Source organism: Meles meles, chromosome X (assembly GCF_922984935.1).
Source record: "Meles meles chromosome X, mMelMel3.1 paternal haplotype, whole genome shotgun sequence".
NCBI lineage: Eukaryota > Metazoa > Chordata > Mammalia > Carnivora > Mustelidae > Meles > Meles meles.
This window is the reverse complement of record NC_060087.1, coordinates 32,724,238-32,740,267: the sequence shown is the minus strand read 5'-3', so window position 1 is coordinate 32,740,267 and position 16,030 is coordinate 32,724,238. Positions and strand designations below refer to the sequence as shown.

Sequence of the window (16,030 nt, the reverse complement as noted above, 5' to 3'; positions counted from 1 at the left end):
TATCACCTATGTTTCTGATCAACTAGATATAGGTTAGAAGTTCCAATAACCTCCACCTTGGGTTAGATTAATTTTCTAGAACAACTCACAGAACTTAGAAACATTTTACAATTGTTCCTTTAATAATGCAGGAGTTAGGGGCACTGACTCTCCACACAGTTGAAAATCCCCACACAACTTTAGACTCTCCAAAAACTTCTTATTAATAGCCTACTATTGACTGGAAGCCTTACCAATAACATAAACACTTGATTAACACATATTTTGTGCATTATATATATTATATACTGTCTTCTTATAATAAAGTAAGCTAGAGAAAATGTTATTAGGAAAATCATAAGGAAAAGACATCTACAGTACTGTATGCATCCAAAAAATCTACATGTAAGTAGATCCACATAGGGCTTTTTTTCTCAAGATTTTGTTTGTTTATTTATTTGAGAAAGAGAGAGTACAAGCAGGGGGCAGGAACAGAGGGAGAGGGAGAAGCAGACTCCCCATTAAGCAGGGAGCCCGACATGGAGCTTGATACCAGTGCCCTGGGGTCATGACCTGAGCCAAAGGCAGACGCTCAACCAACTGAGCCACCAAGGTGCTCCAGACCCACACAGTTTAAACCCATGTTGTTCAAGGGTCAACTGTACTTACCAGATTCCTAGTTTATAATAAGAAGACATACCTCAGGAATATCCATATGGAAGAGATGCACAGGGCAAAGTATGAGGAAAGGGCTGAAGCTTCCATGCCCTATCCAGGAGCTTGACTCCCCAAATCTCCATGTGTTCACTAACCCAGAAGCTCCCTGAACATCATCCTTTTGGGATTTTTATGGGGGCTTTATTACATAAGCAAGAGTGATTAAATTATTGGCCACTGGTGACTGATTCAATCTCCAGTCCCACTCCCCTTCCTAGAAATCAGAGGGTGGGACTAAATTAAGGCCCAAACCTCTAATCAGGTGGTTGGTTTCCTTGGCAACCAGCCCCCATCTTTAGATGCTTCCAAAAGTCACCTCATTAACATAAACTCAGGTGTAGTTGAAAAGCGCTTGTTATGAATAACAAAAAACATTTTTATTGCTCTTACCACTTAGAAAATTCCAAAAGTTTTAGGAGTTCTGTGCCAGAAACTGGACAAAGACCAAATATATGTTTATTATAAATCAAAAATTCACACACATCTATAACTCTATTGCTTTGACTTGCTCTCTCTTGTTCTTAGAAATATCCTGTTAGCTTGGGAGCCTAGGTGGCTCAGAAGGTTAAGTGTCTGACTTCCACTCAGGTTACCATCTCGGAGTCCTGGGATCCAGCCCTGCCCTTGTGAGCATCATGTCAAGCCTGGCCTCAGTCTCCACACTCTCCTTCCTTTTCCCTCTGCTCCACTTCAAAAAAGGAAGACAACTATTGAGGTCAAACAGAAAGATCTCAATTACTTTTTTTTTAAAGATTTTATTTATTTATTTGAGAGAGAGAGCATGAGAGGGGAGAAGGTCAGAGGGAGAAGTCTGCTTCTCCCATGGAGCTGAGAGCCCAATGCCGGACTCCATCCCGGGACTCTGGGATCGTGACCTGAGCCAAAGGCAGTTGCTTAACCAACGGAGCCACCCAGGCACCCTAAAGATCTCAATTTCAAAGAAAAAATAGTCCCTTTAGCTTTAGTAGCTATTGGTCAAGTGATGCTAAGCTGAATTGTGGCTTAAAGATTAATTCCATACTAATTTAGACTGAGTTTGGTTGGTTTGTTTTCAAAAAATTTATTCTCAACATTTTAGTTCCTATCTGAGTCCAAATCCGAAACCTTTGCTTGATATTAAGAGGACAGAGTGCCTGGAAAGTTATTTTGCTGCTGAGGTAGAGAGGCCAGGGATGGGCAAAATTGGGAGACAGGCTTCATGCTAGATGCTACCAGTCAATCTCTATTTCTGGGTTTCTCACTCCTTCTGTTATCACCTTCAGGATATCTAATAAAAGGACAATTGACATAGATGTGGACAAAGTTAAGAAAAATATGAAGGTGAGTTGTATGTTACACATCCTAATAGGGATCTCCTTGAAGGCTTTACTTCCAAAATTATCCTGGGGCTTAACAAAAATATCATGATCTCTGACTTGCGTCTTCTTTGGTTTATTTTGCTAGATTTATATACATCCTGCCTCGGAATTTTACTGTGTAGTTTTCAATTTCCATTATTGCAAGTCAGGGAGAGAATGTTGATGAAAATAAGTGCTCAACAAATAAGTAAATCTGATTTCTAAAATTTTCCTCTGAACAAAGTATCATGCTGCTCTTATAAAAAATTAAATATAACACATGTTTATGGAGGAGCTTGACTGATTCTCAGTAGAAGTCTAAAATAGTGGGTGTATATGCTTGAAGAAAGCAAATAAGTGAACATCCATCAGGAGGGAAAGGATGGATATAAAACAGAAGTAGACTTTATGTTACTATTTTCATCTTTTTGAATTCTACAAATTTAACAATATTCAGTAGACAAAAGGAGGATAGAAAAGAAACTGGAATCTCAGAAGGAAATAAAATACCTTCCAGCCAAAGATGAAAAAATCAGTATTTATCAAGCAAACAAGATCATAAAACTTAAATGGCTTCCTTTCCTACTTAATCAGAAAAGGGTATATTAATATTTGCTTTAGGTAGTAGAAGAAAAATAAAGTTGAAATTATGGGAGGGAGATTTTGATACTTGATTTTTCATCAGCTAATGGGATATTTATTTTTTTCTTTCAAAATTTTATTTTTTTTTAAAGATTTTATTTCTTTACTTGTCAGAGAAAGAGAGAGAGAGAGAACACAAGCAGAGGGAGCAGGCTCCCTGCTGAGCAAGGAGCCCAATGTGGGATTCAGTCCCAGGGCCCCAGGTTCATGACCTGAGCCAAACGCAGATGCTTGACTCAGCCACACAGGCATTCCAATTTTTCTTCTTTGAAAAAAAGACCAGGGACGCCTGGCTGACTCAGTCGGAAGAACACACAGCTCTTGATCTTAGGGTTGTGAGTTCAAGTCCCATGTTGGGAGTAGACATTACTTAAAAAAAACTTTATTTAAAAAAAGGGCAAATGATCTAATAGAGGATACAAAGACATGAACAGGTATTTCCCAGAGGAAGAAGCATATAGAGAGGAAAAATTGTGAAAAAGTGGTCAGCTGCATTAGTGAGCAAGGCAATGCAAATCAATACCAGAATGACATGCCATTTTGCACCCATTTTATGGGTGAAAGTGAAAAAATCTGATAATACAAAGTATTGGAGAAGATCTAGATTATTGTGAAATTTCACACATTGCTAGAAGAAGTATTGATTACTACAACCACTTTGGAAAGCAGCTAGCAATGTCTTGTAAAGATGAACGTTCCTATACCATACAACCCAGCAATTTCCCTGCTAGTCATATACCCAAAAGAAACTTTTGCACATATCCTCTTCCTCCTCCACCACCACCATCACCACTACCATCAGAAGATATGTACAAGAATGTTCACAGAAACCCTCAGTCATAAAAACCTGAAAACAACTATCAGCAGCAGAATGGATATATAGAACATATAAATGACTGAAAAGCAGCCATAGGCAGTAAGAATGAATGTAAAAAGTGCAGTTTTGAACCAAAAAAGCTAATCCCAGAAAGTGTCATGTTGGGAAATAAAATCTTGGGATAATAACTGATTTTTCTGTCATTTCTCACCATTCTTTTTGTTTGAACCACACAATCCTTCCCCATTAAAACAAGACTAGGAGGTCGTGGCATTCCATGTCTCTTACCCAGGAAGAATAGCAACATGCAGCAAAATGCTGAGGCACAGATTAAAATTGGTTTTGTACATAGTGGAGGAAAATTTTTCTTTTATTCATCGAGGTTCTGTGGCTGGTGTAATGGTTAAATCAACATAAGACAAATTAACAGAGGAAAGACAAATTTCATTTCATACATATGAGAACTCCATAAAAATATGAGATCCATGGGCAATCGGGGAGTTGGGGTTACATGCTGTCCTGAGCTAAGGAATCTAATAGGGCCTTCAGAGAGGAGGGTAATTCATAGGACAGTGATAGGAACACATGTGTGATAATTAGCTATTTGCCCTGTGTCAGGGAAGAAAACCTTCCTCTGCCCTATGCTCCTTCTAGTTGGACTCAGAATGATATTGACATCCCACAGATTCACAGGAGAAAATCAGATTTAATAGGGCTAGATATGGGGACTCCACACAAACATGAAAACCCCAAAGACAGTGAGGCAACAGGAAGCTTATAGGAGCTAAGGAGAAAGGTAGGGTCTGAGGATACAAAGGGGAGAAAGACCATTAGCCTGAAGGTGAAAGGGGATGTTTTGAATAACGAACATTGCCCTGTTAGGTAGATGAGGTTCTTGAGAACACAGGAGTATCTGGTAGTCGCTCTCCTCCTGGTACAGCCTTTCCTTTCCATCGTAACTTTAGGTCGTTCAGGGGGAGGCCGACAGCTTTTCCTGCATCTGCTGGAAAGGACTTTTAACTCAAAATAATCTTTATGCTGAAGTGGCCCATCTTGGGGCAGCCTGCCAGTGGCCCCTGTCCCTACCATACGGATGGGTCATTGGGATAAAAGTTATCTCTGGCAGTAACTCTCTGTGAACCAGGCCACTGTCTACATTTTTCTAGGTCAGTAAGGGAAATTCAGTAACTTGTTTCTTAAGTCTTCTGGGTCCTGATTGCCTTCAGTTCAAAATAATTCATATGCCCAAGTGGCATATTTTGGGGGTTACATATTCTGCTCCCCTTCAAGTACTATCAATTTGATGTAGGGTGATTTAAAAAAGATTGATTGATTAAGAGAGCAAGTGGGGAAGGGGCAGAGAGAGAGGGAGAAAGAATCTCAAGCAGACTTGGTACTCAGCACAAAGCTCAACACAGGGTGGGCTCTATCTCATGACCCCAAGATCATGACCCCGGGATCATAACCTAAGCCAAAATCAAGAGTTGGACACTTAGCCAGCTGAGTCACCCAGGCATTCCTGGTGTGGGGTATAAAAAGCAAATCTCTAAAATAATCAAGAAGTACATTTTAGGCTTAAGCCATAGTTCAGAGAGAGAAGGAGAAAGTTATCCAAGATGCCATCAACCACAACAGAAGTTTATACTTAATGGTGACTGACTAAGACCATTGCTTTTGAAGTGAGGAATAGGAAACCATGTCCACCAGCACTGCTAAACTTTAAATACTATATTTGTAACTGTAGGAAGTGCAGAGACAAGAAATGTAAGGATGGGAAGGCAGAAAGCAAACTGATTTTTCTGCATAGATACAATAGCCCATATGTCAAGATGAAGCCTGCATCAGCAAGGAGTCCTGGATAACCTCCCTGAAACATCATCCCTACCAATCCATATAGAATATTTGGTGTGAAAGCGACATAAACTTTTGTTGTTTTGAGCTGCTGAGACTTGGCCATTGTTTGTTGCTAACTTATTCAAACTGGTACAGATGGCTTCAATTCAGTCTCTAGTGCTTTATATCCAGCTGGAAAGCTTCACATCCAAGCTGGAAAGCCTATATTTTAAATGCCTGAAATAATTTATAATATTTATTTACAAATAAATAGAATGCATGAATATACAAATTTCCCTAACCTGGACACTAGACAAAGTTAATTCAGCCAGAGTAAGAAAGAGTCAGAGAAAGGTACAGAATTGTTAGATGGTGTGAATCTCTTAGAGGGGGCTCTGAAATTTCTCCTGTTCCTTCTCAGGGGAAAGACTCTGTGTGTGTGTGTGTGTGTGTGTGTGTGTGTGTGTGTGTGTGTGTGTGTTTCAAAGAATGGTTTGGAATATAGCACACAGAAGAGAAATGGCAGCACAGGAGATCGGGACTGAGACAGCCTACCACACCCAGAATCTTTCTCATCAAATAGTATCTGCAAGTTTCCCTAGCTTTAGCCTATTCCCCAATAAGGTGGTGTGGAAGGGCTAAGAGATGGTAAAGGGCCTCGTGCCTGAGAGAAACAGTACACAGTGTGGGTAGATGGACTTCCACATCCTGGGCGTGATGGCACAAACGGTACCCGGCTGCCAATATGAAGAGCTGCCAGGGACCAAAGGGGAGTCAAGCCCCTATCACAGGACTTCTGCTGACAACCCGGTTTCAGAGGTTTTCTAAAATGCCATTATTCTACATGAACCCTTGAATATATTGGCCACCCTAAGAGAAAGAGGGATATGCAAAAATCTTTAACTGCCCGAGTTTAAATTTGATTTGACTAAGACAATTCTATAATGAGAATGACTGAGTTCAATTTTTTGAATGGGGACTCAAAATGAAGACTGAACATTTGCAAAGTTAAAAGTACAATGATTTGCATTTTGCAAATGAATTTTGCAGTGAATCAAGCACTCCCTCAAAGAGCTGGTTGGCATCGTTAGTAAATTAAATGTACTAAGAGGGAGAACACTGGGGAATGGATTAGATTTGGATAGAGGAGCAATCAGAAGTTCAATTTCTAGACATGGTAAATTTGAGATGCCTAATAAACTTCAAAGTAGAGGAAGTTGAGTATCAGTAGAGAGGTTTAAGGGAAATATGCCCATTTGGGGGTTTTTAGATATGGATGAAGATTTAAAATTAGGGACTTGGGAATTGGATTATGTAAGGAATAAACACAGAAAAAGAACAAATCTAGAGACTTGAACTTTGAGGCAGTCCCACATTTACAGATTAAGAGCATGTTGTTCCAACAAAGGAGACAGAAGCAGGAGCAAAATGACGTAGTGGAATAAAACAGGATTGTGTGGTGTCCTGGATGTCAAATAATGTTCCAAGAAGGATGTGAGCAACCATGTCAAATACTAAGAGGAAAGATGGGGATTGAATAATGGCCATTGGATTTGGCAATGCAGGCATAGTAGATAACTTTGGAAATGCAGTTTTGTGAGTGTTGGAGATGAAAACATTGTGCAATGGGCCAAACATGGAATAAATCGTCTTTCCTTTCTTATGTGGTTTTTCCAAAACAGGTTTTTTGACTTGGCATGAGGAAGCTCCTTGATAAGGAAGTTATTCATTTGAATATGTCTAGAAATACAGCATACTACCTCCCATGTTATAAGTCAAAATGAAAATAAACAAAAGACATAAGAAATGAAAAAACAGACCTGTTTACTTCATCTAGAACTTCTTAAACTTCTGTCCTATAAAGTGTACAAACGTGTGTGTGTGTGTGCATAAGGCCCCACAATCTCTTATATGAAGCCCTTTGGCTCAGATGTAATTTGTAAACCCGAATATTTCAGACTTCAGAGAGACAATGAAGTGGATGGTGCATATTTTATATAATTCCAACAACCACCAACAGGAAATCAAACACAGGAGTACTTTTGCAATTTTTTATAAAAAGTTTCACCCTGGGATAAACAAAAACAATAGATAGCTTCACACGCCTTTAAGTATATACACTAAAGAATTATGTGCCAACATTTCTAAGAAAATAATTTCAGTTTCAGAACTTTTGGGGTTTCAGAGCTGCGGGCTTATATTAGGATTCAGTGGAAATGTTTCCTAGAATAAAGTTTGTGCAGTGTTGACAAATGACCTTGAAGTGAGGGTCAAGAGCTAGTGGTAACCTTTGGGGTAAAATATAAACATGGGCATTTGCTAAGTACAGTTGAATTGTAGCAGATAATATTTCACGCAAGCCACATATGTCATATCATGAGACAATAAGAATATGATTTATAATTTCAAAATGTTACAGAACTGTAAAAATGATGACATGAAAATGATATCAAACACAATGTTTTTGTGTTTTAAAAAGGAAAACAAAAGGGGTGCCTGAGGGGCTCAGTCAGTGGAGCACCCCACTCTTGCTTTCAGCTCAGGTCTTTATCTCATGGGTCCTTAGATGGAGCCCTGTGGCTGGTCTGTGCTCAGAGCGGAGTCTGCTTGAAGATTCTCACCCTCTTCCCCTCCCCCACTCACAAGCACACGCTCTCTTTCTCTCTCTCTCTAAAATAAATAAATCTTTAAAAAAATGAAAACAAAATTAATTAAACAAAAAACATCTGGGCGCCTGGGTGGCTCAGTGGATTAAGCCTCTGCCTTTGGCTCAGGTCATGATCTCAGGGTCCTGGGATCGAGTCCCGTGTCGGGCTCTCTGCTCAGCAGGGAGCCTGCTTCCCCTTCTCTCTCTACCTGCCTCTCTGCCTGTTTGTGATCTCTCTCTGTCTGTCGAATAAATAAATAAAATCTTAGGAAAAAAAAACCATCACTACACAATTCTGAAAAACAAGATGAGGGGAGCAGATGAAGAGAAAAAGGGTCTCCCTGAAACCTCCAGTAAAATAAAGACAAATTAATAAATAATTATCAAATGTCTATTTCTTTTTAAAATTTTTTAATATTTATTTAGTTAAATAATCTCTACACCCAACATGGGGCTGGAACTCACAACCCTGGGATCAAGAGTCACATGCTCCTCCCACCAAGTCAGTCAGGTGCCCTTACCTATTTCTTTTCTTTTTTTTTTTTTTAAGATTTGATTTATTTATTTGTCAGAAAGAGAGAAAACACAAGCAGGGGAAGTGACAGGCAGAGGGAGAAGCAGGATATCCACTGAGCAAGGATTCCAATGCAGGACTTGATCCCAGGACTCTGGGATCAGGACCAGAGCTGCAAGCGGATGTTTGGCTGACTGAGCCATCCAGGCATCACCCCTCCCCCGCCCCGCCTATTTCTTATAACAATGCATTTAGTGTTATAGGACATAGCTTCCCCATTCCCTCCACTCCACAAAAAAAAAAACCCCACAAAAGCTATGTAGATCCCTTGGAGATTACAGCTAGTGGAATGTTCATCTTATAAAGTGACCAAATGAGAGCTATACAGAGCCTATGGTGAGAGATAACCTGGTCATAGGAAAGCCAGTGCTGATCTACTTATGTAAGTCATCATGGTTTTAGGCTATTCATTCCATTCAAGTGCATCAGGCATAAAGAAGAGCTAAAATATCCCATCCTTGTACTTTTAAACTGGTTTTCCAGCTTCCATAAGCAATTTTCCACCCAACAGTGATGGCTTGTCCCCACTCTTCAGTGAGATTCAACAGATGCAGCCAGGATATCTCATTTACTAACCAAAGCCTAACAGAAGGAAATTCCACAGGAATCTGAGATGAATTTGGAAATAGCAGTTAAAATAACTCAGTTCCACTTAGTTTACATGTTGCCCTCAGGAATGGCTATGAGAAGAATGGGAATGGAAGGAGAGAAATGAGGGCCGCTAGTTCCAAAATGAAATACTTTTCTCTACGCATAAAATAAAATGGGGACCTACACACATGAAAATACAGGCCAGAGAGGTTGTATGACTGAGGAATTGGAACATGGGATGTTTTCCCCTTGTTCTCATCATGTTGTCTGCGGGGGTCACACGGCCTTCAGATACATTCCACAATTAATCATTCTGCTTGATTTAGTGCCTCCTTGTGAACACAGTTTGTAAATCATTTGCTGGAAGTTGCAGAAGAGTAGTGATTGGTTCAGGAAAACTGAAGGTGGCTTCAGGATGAGCCAGCTGGAAGGAAGGTGGGACCATCAGTAGTTACAGGAAAACTGACCTAAGACTGAGCCTCAATTTTATGGTGCACTGGCTTAGAAGAAATTGCCTGATGTCAACCCTTTCCTCAAAGGAAGACAGTGAGGAGATGACATACTAAAAAATAAGCAATACCAAACACCTCTGAGAAATGTTCTCACCATCAATATGCTATATGGGGGAATTGTGCATTTTACTGTGATGAACGGCATTGTATCTGGTGGTGGGTACTGACTGATAAGTGAAAGCCTCCGGAAGGACATTTGTATGGTTCCCTTTGTCACTGGTTGGTATTGTTCTCTCCTATCTCAGGATGCAGCCCACTGGAGTCCTTCAAAGACGTGGCAGATTCATGAAAACAATCCATTGCACCGTGTGAATTATATTTTGTCTTTCCTGGAGAATATCAGGAAAGGAATACATCTAAGAACCATTTCACAAGACATACTCCCTACATAAATTAAATTTGATAAACTAATGGGCAGCTTGGGGGAAGAATAACACATTTGTCAGCCTCCTTGAGTCCCCAGAATGGCAATAGCATCCAGAATTAGTGCTGAGCAGGAAGATGAGGACAAGGCAGAGAGGAAGAAAGGGGCGGCTACTCTCCTGAAACCCTCACAAGAAAGAAGAGACATCTGCCTTGACAAAACTTCCCCGATGGATTCTTAACATTATTCCAGGAGATATCCTTCAAGGATACAGTTTCTTAGATTATACTAGAAATCCCCTCTTATTCACTTTTGGGTTGCTTGAGAGGCTAGGTCAAAACCCTGTCATACAACTACTGACAGCTTGTTTCCCCAGCTCATGTTTGAAGACTTGAGTGGTGGTGTAGGAAGGACACAGCCCATGGGGCAGGATTTGGTTCACTATGCACTAGACCTGGTTAATTTGGACTAACTACTAGTCCTTCGTGAGACTCAGCTTTCTTGTCTGTGAAGTGAGAGTACTTCCCATACCTGTCTCATAGAATTATTGTGAGACATGCATGAGAATGTGTGAGAAAGAGCCATTTGTACAAGGTAAAACAACACACAAACACTCATTAGAATTTATTTTAAAATTTGCCATAGAGCAGAACAAAGATTTGACCAGGATAGAGACACAATGTCTCCAGAAAAAATGAGCGAGTTTAATTGAGACAATAATAGTGTTTTTTTTATAACTTTTTTTTATTTTTTAATAAACATATAATGCATTTTTATCCCCAGGGGTACAGGTTTGCGAATCACCAGGTTTATACACTTCACAGCACTCACGATAGCATATACCCTCCCCAATGTCCATAATCCCCTCCCCCTCTCCAAACCCCACCTCCCCCCAGCAACCCCCAGTTTGTTTTGTGAGATTATCACAGTCTCCTCTCCTTAAAGACAAACTGATGAATTTCTGTGTGTACTATTTTCATTCTCTTTGATGATCTTTAACTCACATTCTTCTAGGTACTTCCTCCCACTTGGGGAAATGGTAACCTAACTTCTGTAACTCACTGTCTAGATGTCTGAATGACTTTCTTTGATCTTTGTTTTTTTAATACTATTAGTACAAAGTAATTGATACACAGGATTTTGAGACACAGTCGATTAATCATGAAGATAAGTGATTGATACCTGTGTTCATTTTGTCCAGGCCCAGCCCACTAGGGCTGATGATATTGCTTCTACCTACATTATAGAACTTAGTTCTATTTATTATATATTTACATGCTCATATTTATGCATCCTTGGCCAAGCTCTGAACTTGCAAAGGCTCAAAAGTGTATCTTACTTTTTTTTCCAGCTGGAATGTTTTATTTTTTGGAAAAATATTAGATATTTTAAGGGACTGTATTTCCTTTTTTGCTTTGACTGCTAGGAAGCTCACAGGCAAAATGGAAGCCCAAACTTGCTAACTGTGAAGGATGAAACTATGTATTTCTATGCATACACTTTCCCAGACCTCTTATTATTCTACCTTCATCTTTTAGACTTCCTTATTTTCATTTTGTTTCATGGTTATATATTCTCGTCTATTCTTTCATTCTGCTTTAGAGATGCTTCTTTGGGTTCCTTATTTTTTTTTTTGACCCTTTTGTCCCAACTGGTCTTCTCCTAAACCCATGATAAGTTCACTCTCTGAATCAGAGTCCTGGCCCATATGTACTTTGGGAAAATCTATATCTTTTTCCTTCAGTTTATTTTTTGTGGGAGGAGAAAAGGCTTTCACTTTTTCTGAAGAGTCCTTTTTAAGCTGGGAACTTGCCCTTTCTTGAAGCTTGGATCTGCTTTCTCTCTGGTTGGCCCTGTGCTTTTCAGTTCCTCCTAGTCTCCACTGGGTTTGACAATTTGAGTTTTTGTTTTGTTTTGACAGTAGATGGCTCCTCATCCATCCAACCACCTTCTTTGTCTTCTGCATCTTCTGGCTCATTCTTAGACTTCCACTCATTGTCACTGATACTATCACTCCTATCTGACTTCTCAGAATCTTCAGGATCGCTGGGCTCTACAGCTGTGTAAACATCATTTGAGATTTCATTTATACCTAGTTGTGCTTTGCAAGTCTTTATCTTCTTGTCAAGATTTATCTGGAACCTGGTGTGACTCTGCCAGTTGGGTGAGATGAGAAGAAAAGTACCACCTGCTGCTGGGCCAACTCACTTAGCTCCCTCAGGTCCATCTTGGCCTTGCTTCAACAATCCAGGTTAAGATTCAGGATGCTTCCAGTGGTGGACATTTTGTTTGTTTTTCTCATGATTGGCATGGATGCTTGAGGAGAGAAAGTTTCTGGACTACTGGATAAAGTGCCTGCTTGTCCCATGTTTGCCAAGGCTGGTGAAGCTGTGCTCTTGTCCAGGAAGTCCATGGACTCCTTGCTGGCCCTGAAGTGGATCAACGTGGCCTTCTTCTTGGCATCCTGCTCCATGTCAGAACCTGTGTGCATGGAAGAGTTTGTACTTGTGGGAGAGCTTGGCATATGTGACAAGGAAATCCTGCAGCCCCAGCCCCTGCTCAGCATGGGCTTGCCATGAGGATCTTGGGGAACACTGTCATGTCAAAGCTGAGCTTGACGTTTTCCTGCTTGTCTAGCTGGGCAGTCCCAGCGCCGGGGTTGCTGGGGTCAAGCAGCATTTGGTACTGGATGTTGGGCATGTATAGTTTCCCAATGAGAGAGTAATTAAGACCCCCAAACTTCCTGCAGATGTTCTTCACCTACAGCTCCATCTTTCTCATTGCACCGTTGAAGATGCTTTTTATATATTCCACAGAAAAAAGGAGTTTCTTTACACATGAGGTGGCAATTATTTATTGGAACCCAGGCCGTGTCATGTTGCCCAAATAAATGTGCATCATGCTACCCATATTTATCCCTCAGAGCTATTATAGGCCATAATGGAAACCCCTTCAGTTTTGCCCAGACCAAAGGATTTGAACTGCTACAAGTTTCATAAAACCAATTATCTCATTTTTGTCAAACAGCTAGATATTTAGTGGACATACTTTGATTTCATTCATCCCATACTCAGAGACTTTGATCAGCACTTTTGCCGTGTCAGTTTGTGATTTCTTCCATTTAAATGATGCATTGTGCAAAATCCACTTTGCATCAGCCAGGAAAGCTTCTATGCAGCCATTTCTTCCATTTCTTCCATCTCCAGTTTGTGTTTCTTCCATTTAAATGATGCATTGTGCAAAATCCACTGTGCATCAGCCAGGAAAGCTTCTATGCAGCCCTACATTTTCTTCTTAGCCTTCTTTTCCAACGTACAAGGGTCCACAGAATGGAAGATGTATTTCATGTAGTCAGGATGCTCTTCCAATGGAACAGGCTTCTGGAATGCATCTGTCCTTCTGGAATGCATCTGTCCCTGGTTGTTTCATTTTCTGAATGGCAAACTTGAACAGGTAGGATAACTGTTTGATGGTGAGCATTGTCATGTCTTTACTCTGAGCCTCAATGCCTTCTGTTACCATAATCTTTTCACATTCAGGACAAATCCCATCTTCCTCTGGTTCTGTTGTCAGTCTCAGGCACTTAACATGATAAACCCAGGGATAAGTCTCACAGCAAAGGACTTGGCCTTTCTGGTGACAAACCCAGCAGTAGAAATCATTCTGTCCATCCTCTGGTACAACATTGCTGCCCCTCCTCGTATTGACAGGATGCATTCTGTCTGACACCTTCATGGCTCTCAGCAGCCTTCCCTCTGAACTCTGGGTTCCTTTACTTCCTTTGCTTCAGGTCATGAACTCAGGGTCATGAGATCAAGCCCCACATCAGGCTGCACACTCAGCGAGGAGTCTGCTAAAGTTTCTCTCTCCCTTTGCCCCTCCCTGTGTGCACTCACTCTCTCAATAAAATAAATAAAATACATCTTTAAAAAAAGATTTATTAAATAAATAAATAAATATTTAAAAAAAAAAGGGGGGCGCCTGGGTGGCTCAGTGGGTTAAAGCCTCTGCCTTCCACTCAGGTCATGATCCCAGGGTCCTGGGATCGAGCCCCGCATCGGGCTCTCTGCTCAGCAGGGAGCCTGCTTCCTCCTCTCTCTCTGCCTGCCTCTCTGACTACTTGTGATCTCTCTCTCTCTCTCTCTGTCAAATAAATAAATAAATAAATAAATAAATAAATAAATATTTAAAAAAAGATTTATTTATTTTAGAGAAAGAGTGTGTGAGTGGAGGGAGGCAGAGGGAAATGGAGAGAATCCCAAGCAGACTTCCCACTGAGCACAGAGCCAGATACAAGGCTTGATCCCATCACCCCAACATCATGATAAGAGCTAAAATCAAGAGTTGGGTGCTTAACCCAATAAGACGCCCAGACACCCCTGAAAATACTGCTTCAAATGCTTTCTAATAACTCACTGTTTGATTTCCACACGTGTCTGTGTGTGTGGTGGGGATGGGGGCTGGTATATATGTGTATCTTGGACATACAGGCCCATTTGCCCTTGAAGTCATGACTTCCAAAGAATAAATTAATGTCACAGGTTTGCCATATCCAAGGGGAAGTACAACACAGTAATGTAGACCTTCTGTTGGGTAACATCATGTAATACAATGGGAGACACAAGGCCAGCATGTCATATCCCGACATAGTCAGCAGGCAAAATTGAAAGGAAAAAAAGGAATGGTTCCTTGGGGAAAAAAATAAAATAAAATGTAGGGCCTCAGAAAACTGTTGGTTAAATTCATTTTTTATTTCATTGCTAAAGTAATGAGTGACAATTAATTTAGGCCTTTCTTCACAAAGTACCAGTATTGTGAAAGTGAATTCCTTTCACAGAATCACACTCTAATTGTCTAAGATACAGAGTCTTAAATGACCTCCATATTTCAGATGAACTATCTTTGTTTCATTGAAAAGATTGGCATTGGGGCGCCTGGGTGGCTCAGCGGGTTAAAGCCTCTGCCTTCAGCTCAGGTCATGATCCCGGGGTGCTGGGATCGAGCCCCGCATCGGGCTCTTTGCTTAGCTGGGAGCCTGCTTCCTCCTCTCTCTCTGCCTGCCTCTCTGCCTACTTGTAATCTCTATCTGTCAAATAAATAAATCTTTAAAAAAAAAAAGAATTAAAAAAAGAAAAGATTGGCATTATGGGTGATCTATACCCTTGGATAGTTAAGAAACAAAAATACACACTTATGGTACAAATTGCCTTAGTGTAAAGCCTGACAGAATTTGGGATCTGAGCCAGAGAATTTTCTCACCTTTCTGCCGCAAAAGGGTAGCAAAATCACATGAAAATCTTTTCCGAGTCCAGATCACACAATACATTAAAAGATTTTGCTACTGTGCAATTTTCCCAAAGGCACTAGGACTTCTCAAAATATTTATTTGAAGTGCTTTGAACTTGCTCTAACAGGTGAACAAAGGACTGCAGATATTGTGGAAAGCTATTTACAACCCCTCTTCCCTTGCCTTCCTTTACACTAAAGAGACTGCAAAGTTGCATTAGTCACTGGTTTGCCTCTATTTCAGCAAGGGTAGCAAGATGAGAGGCAATTTTAGTGATCAGTGAGATGTATATAAAGTCTTGGAAAAGGAGAGAAAACAAAAAGCTTTGGGAAGGAAAAGATTTTGGGTCTTCTTCCTGCTTCACGCCAGAAATATGAGCAAAGAATAATGGAGAGGGAAGAAAGAATGAGCCACGATCCCCTGAAGACAATCTATTGTACGAGCTACCTCCCAAAAGGTTAGCTGATAAAAATATGTTTCAATGTTGGAGAACCTGGGTGGCTCAGTCAGTTAAGTGTCTACTTTTGGTTCAGGTCATAATGGCAGGCTGCTGGGATTGAGCCCTGTGCCAAGCTCCCTACTCAGCGGGGAATCTGCTTCTTCCTCTCCCTCTGCCTGCTGCTCCCCTGCTTGTGCTCTCCTTCTCTGTCAAATAAATAAATAAAAAAAATCTTTTTTTAAGCAAATGTGTCCCAATATGTTTAAAGCAGTTGTTGAGTTTTCTTTTAAG

At 40.5% G+C, this 16,030-nt stretch overlaps 1 pseudogene; it reads right to left on the bottom strand.

Moving 5' to 3' along the window:
- Positions 1–11,579: 11,579 nt before the first annotated feature.
- On the bottom strand, positions 11,580–13,748 carry LOC123934594 (annotated as a pseudogene).
- Positions 13,749–16,030: the final 2,282 nt, after the last annotated feature.